At 41.2% G+C, this 6,098-nt stretch overlaps 1 non-coding gene across 1 annotated transcript; it reads left to right on the plus strand.

Annotated features, from left to right (window-relative positions):
• The first annotated feature begins 1,868 nt into the window (after window positions 1-1,868).
• On the plus strand, window positions 1,869-1,975 carry LOC139031586 (U6 spliceosomal RNA). Its single transcript, XR_011484083.1, has one exon. It is a non-coding gene; the product is annotated as a U6 spliceosomal RNA (small nuclear RNA).
• Window positions 1,976-6,098: the final 4,123 nt, after the last annotated feature.

The following is a 6,098-nucleotide window of genomic DNA, read 5'->3' on the forward strand; positions in this document are numbered from 1 at the left end:
TCATTGGAAAAGACCCTGATGCTGGGAAAGATTGAGGGTGGGAGAAGAAGAGGGTGACAGAGGATGAGATGGTTGGATGGCATCACCAACTCAATGGACATGAATGAGTTTGAGTAAGCTCTGTGATTTGGTGACAGATAGGGAAGCCTGGTGAGCTGCATTCCATGGGGTCACAAAGAGTCAGACACGACTGAGCAACTGAACAGCAATGACTACATATGTCTGTATCACAGAGTCAATGTGAGATTGAAATGATATTCTCCTTGTATAAAGTGTTGTCAGATGCTTCTGTCACAGAGTCAATTCTATTTTTTCCCACCCAGCCTTTGATCTCTTATGATTGCTTTTTAGCCTTATATTTTACAAAATGGTGTCTTATTGAATGACAGTTGAAGGTCACGCATTTTTGCCATAAGAAAATAAGTGGAAGACAGGCCACGTGGTTGGCAGATGATATCAGCTTTCTCTTCTGATTGCTCTGTCCAGAGCTCTGTCAGCACACAGTGTATAAACTCTTTTCTTCTTGAGGATAATGGTGCCCGTGGTACTTCATGTTCATAGACTTGCCGATGGCACTTCTACATTTAGAGAATGCATTAGAATGGATGAGTGGGTCCAAGGTTGTTCTAATGTTAACCAATACTGGTATCCTGTCAGATGAATTTTTAGCATCAGAACAAGATGTGATCTTAATGGTGCTGAAGCAATTGGTCTCTTTAATTTGACATAACTCTTTTTTTTTTTAATTTGACATAACTCTTGTGTGCATGACTTTCAGAGATGAAGTGCCATTTTTCTTGGAATTTGAAGGACAAGAGCTACAAATGAACACGTTTTCTCCCCTGATTCTCAAGCTGCCTGCTAAGACCTGCCAGGGAGTGGCTAACTTCTGTGCCCTCCCTCCTGCCTAATTTGAAATGTTCAAACATCAAAGGGTAAACATCATGCTTTAAGCATTTCTGGTCACAAAAATTATGTCTGCTTGAAGCCCACTGTTGAGACAGTTTTATCACCAGAATAATTAATGTCTTGACTGGGCTACTCACTCCATGTTGCTTCTGGCTGTGAATTTTGATTAGATGTTAAGAGAAGAGGATGTTATTAGCAGCTCACCAGAAATGTGGTTATTCAATTGCTAGGAAACCAAATAAGGTGCTTTGAGGCTGACTGTGTTTGTTTCACCCCCTTTTGACCCAGTTGGTTGGTTTCTGGTATAATAAAAGTGATGACCTTTGAGCTATGTTAGTAACAGACTTGGCTAGGATGTCAAGTTTATAAGCTTACGTCATCAGCTTCTCTTCTCGGCACTCTGCCTCTGACCCTGGAACTACTAATCACATTACTGTAAAAGACTCTTCTCTTGATTTATCTTTGCATGATGACTCCATCCCTTGGTTCCAAAAGAAATTACCATCACAGCTTGTTCTTTTGGTTTCTTTGGAGCAAGGTCGGAGAGGGTCCAGTGATGGTGGTGCCAGACCGACTTCCTGATCACCCTCCAGGTTATCACTTGAAAAGAATTTCATTAAAACTATAAACTTTTAAACTCTTCTGTATTAAACATTGGTACATAACACTACTTTCAGCTTGCATGTAGAAAATCGTTAGGGAGTGAAATCAGTTATTGGAAACCCAGACTCCAAAAAGTGTATGCTCTAGAAAGAAGTGGGGAAAATGCACTGTCTAAGCTGGGTCTTTCTTCAGAGAAAGCTGTGTATGAAGATGGATTTGTGGCTGTACATTCATATTTGTCGATACTTTATTTATGCATATTTTTGTTCATTATCTAAATTGTGCACTTAAGCATATTTTTAAGTAATACTATTCTAGTTCAAGAAAGACTTTTTTGATTCTTAAGACTTTATGGTGTGCTTGCTTGGGCATCACATATACTAAAATTGGAACGATACAGAGAAGATTACCATGGCCCCTGGACAAGGATGACAGGCAAATTTGTGAAACATGTGGTATTTTTAAATGTACATCAACAGAAAAATGCTTTCTTGGTGGCTCAGACAATAAATAATCCGCCTACAGTGCAGGAGACCTGAGTTTGATCCCTGGGTCAGGAAGAACCCCTGGAGAAGGGAATGGCAACCCACTCCCACTCCAGTACTCTTGCTTGGAGAATTCCATGGACAGAGGAGTGTGGTGGGCTTCAGTCCACGTGGTTGCAAAAAGTTGGACATGAATAAGCACATCAGCATTTACAGCCTGGACACCATAATGTCCTCCTTATGAATATTCTGAACACAGGAATCACAGGGACAAAAGTTGCTGCTCACTCTGTGGGGAAACCCTGCTGAGAGCTTGAGTCTGAAAAGACGATGGAGCTCCTGATGGTCGCAAATAATGAAATTCTCCTGTTCGAAGCCTGAGGAGCCAGGGTATGTACAGAATATTCCCCTTTCTCTGTCTCCCCCACTTCATTTGGCTGGTTGTCAATTCAAGAAGCTTTGCCCATGCTAAATATGCTGGCTAGATCAATAATTGAAATGAATGTGCTGCTGCTAATGTAATAAAATTAATAACAGACAAATTACTCAGTATCGATTCTCAATTTCCTTATCTTAGACCATTTCCATATAAATGATTGTTTCAGGAGAGTTAACATGGATCCATAGCCAGTTCTGAAATGTAGCTTTACATACACACACGAGCCTGCCTATGTGTATATATACATGTTGTGTGTATGCATGTGCATAAGTATGTGTATATATTTAAAAACATATGCTTTAGATATATTTTATTTATTTTTCTTTAATGGTTCCTCAAAGAAGGGGCTGATTGTTGTTGTTCAGTCGCTAAGCCGTGTCACCTCTTTGTGATCCCATAGACTGAAGCATGCCATGCTCCTCTGGCCTCCACTGTCTCCTGGAGTTTGCTCAAATTCACGTCCATGGAGTTAGTGATGCTAGCTAACCACCTCATTCTCTGCCATTCCTTTCTCTTTTTCTGATTATGGGAGAACAATCACCTGGCTCTCCTTGCCTTGAGATGCTTGCTGTGTATGAGGTTAGATGTTTCTGCATTTTCTGAGCCAGAAGAACAATCAGAGTACATTCTCAGGATGTAAACTCAGAGACATGCCTGGACAATGTGAGGATGCTGCTTGTCACTGTGCTGATCTGACCACACACGAGAACTCCCTAGTCCCATGATGCACAGGGGGAGCGGATACACTTGCTGTGTAAGAGGAGAGCAAGCAGAGGGACAAAGCCCAGTGCTCTGCTTCTAGGACTGCCAGGAACACACCTGCAGTGAAGAGTTCAGGTACTAACTGCTGCAGCCAGACAGGGCTTCCCTGGCGGCTCAGATAATAAAGAATCTGCCTGAAATGCAGGATACCTGGGTTTGGTCCCTGGGTTGGGAAGATCCCCTGGAGGAGAAGTGGCAGCCCACTCCAGAATTCTGGGAAATCTCATGGGCTATAGTCAATGGGGCTGCAAAGAGTTGGACACGATTGCATGATTAACACTTTCACAGCAAGGCAGGACACACACACAGGGGTCTCTCAGCAGGAGGGAGGAAAAGTGGGTTCTGTTGGGGACCACATGATCTTAGAAACAGACCCTTCCCTAGTCAAGCTCCAGATGAGACCCCTTAGTTGTGACCCTGTGAGAGTCCCTGCTTCAGATGCAATGTGTTGTACTTCAAGTACTATGGCTTTTTAAAGTGACTCCACATTTCCTCCCATAACATATAGCAGATTTCTATTTAGTACCTTAAGATATTTAAAGAAATTCTTTATATGTGAACCTGTGATAACCATCCAGTCTGCTGCTCTGAAAGGCAGACAGGGAATATAAAGAAAAGGCATTATTTATTTCATAAAGATTTCCCTTCCACCTGTTAAATGTTACAGTAGAGTTGAAGAAAAAAAAAAGACCAAACTAGGACTGTTTTGGAATTCTTTCCCTTAAAAGGAGTGTCACTGTCTGTTAGTGTCGGGTCACTGGATTTAACCCCCCAAGAAAGAGTTTGCCAGACATATCAGCACAGATGCTTTTTTAAAACTTTACATTTGGAGACAGCATAATAAATATGTATGAAGGTAGGAGGTTTGAATGACACTGAGTTTGGTCTTTCACCCTCTTTGTTTACTGGTAGTCATTGTTCTTCTTCTCTGATGCTTTACTTGATTGAAACTAAACCAGAAAACTATAAACAATTTTTTTGTTTTAAAACGCTGGGCACATTTCATCTTCACTGCCTTCCACAGGTTTGTTTGTCTTGCTGTGACCTTGAGTAGAAGAAAACATTTCCATTTATCAAGTAGGAGGTGATAAAGTCATTCAAGGGTTACATTCTCTGGGAAAAAGTGCCATCTATGTTGTATGACTGGAAAATAGACGTCTCAAAGTATTTTATTACCTGTGATTTCCTGCTAATTAAAAGAAATATTAATCTGCTGTAGTTCAATGGTAAAAATTTCTTTTGTGCATGTTTAATGGTGATGAGTAGAAGCATATTTTGATCATGACACTTCATATTGTATTAAAATACCATTCCTCTCAGAGGGTGCTGAAGCGTGCCCTTCTCTGCAGGCATGAAGCTTTCCATAAGTAGGAATTCTTATTAAATCATTTTCTTCCCTCCACTCCTTCTGGTCTGTGCATTTATTCCATCCCAGGGACAATTGCTATTGAAGTTGACAGATCCTGAGGCAGATTGGCAAAGCAACCTTTTGTTTCTGTCCTGACAATTGCATCTCCTTTGAATGAACTATTGTGTAGAGCATTCTACTCTGAAGGACCTGATCAGTTTGCAGCAGGTGTTAATGTCCACTGGAATATTTCACTAGACAGTATTGGAGAGTGAAGTCAGACTAGTCTAGTTGAACTTCCAATGGAGAAAATGCAGAAAATGCAGGGAAGCCATTTCCTTCCAGCTCTGAGAATCTTCCTTTTGGTCCTGTGAACTCAAGTGAAATAAATAAATTCTGAATGTTAGTCAACAAAGTGAAGTGTCTGCCTCAAAGCATTACAGTCGTGGTTAATTCAACAAGATATCTTCCCAAGATCTTCCACAGGTAACATTCCACAGGTGTTTGATTTTTGCTCCAGTGTACTTTGTAAATGTGATTTACCTGGAAACAGCCATTTCACTATGCACATTCGCTTTCTGCTGCACTTTCTGAGTCCAGTGTTGCTTGGCTTTCTCTCAGCCTTGTCTTTCCCCTCAAGAGCAGACTGAAGCCTCGGAAGCCAGTTTGCTAGCATCTGGAGAAGAATGATGGATCACTGTAGGCTTGTGCCACTCCCACGGGGAAGGGTCCATGGAGTGTTTTACTTTCCAAGGAAACATTAACTTGCCAGCTGATCTTTACCTTCCTTGGGGATGTGGGATTTGTTTGGTTAATGTTTATAGATTCAGACGAGTGCATTTCTTGCAGCTACATTTGTCACTCCCTGTTTGAATTAACACTTTAATTTTGTTTGTTTGTCTTTGGTTATTAGGCTAAACCTTAGTGCCTTCAGGAACCCCTCTGCATATCCCACTGTTACTTTAATGTTGATGAAGAGGTCATTGCATCTCATTGATTGCTACTCCCTGGCTTCCTCCACGTCACGAAAGAGCACAGATGGGAGTCTTCAGCTCATTAGAGGCAGTGCTTTGAGACTTCATCAATCTAGTCTATTTTTACTTTAGAGATGCCATAAGAATTTCTGCCCCAGAGAGCCTACCTTTATAGCTTTGCGATCGTGCCTGCACCCAAGTGAGAGGCTTCTAAGTTAGTGAGACAGAACCGGGAAACAGTCTTTGTGGGATGAACAGGATAGCTTGAGGCACCAGTAAGAGTCAGACAGTAGATTTATAGCCTGCCTACAGTTATTTAAGTATACACACACAGCTCAGACAGATCGATATTCTTGAAATACAAGCTAGTGAGTGTTTTCTCTGCTCAAAATGGAGGCTAGATTAATGGAGAGCTCAATTTGTCCAGATTTAATCTCCTTAAGGCAATTAAAGCAATTTTGTGTTTTCTACTTTAGTGCTCCCCTGAACCGACAGCATCTGGACAACTTTAATTACCGTTTCAATTCAGTAAAAATGCACAAAAATGGCAGGTTTGGGGACTAAGAGTGACTTTTCCC

This window comes from Odocoileus virginianus, chromosome 2, assembly GCF_023699985.2.
Source record: "Odocoileus virginianus isolate 20LAN1187 ecotype Illinois chromosome 2, Ovbor_1.2, whole genome shotgun sequence".
In the NCBI taxonomy this organism is placed as follows: domain Eukaryota; kingdom Metazoa; phylum Chordata; class Mammalia; order Artiodactyla; family Cervidae; genus Odocoileus; species Odocoileus virginianus.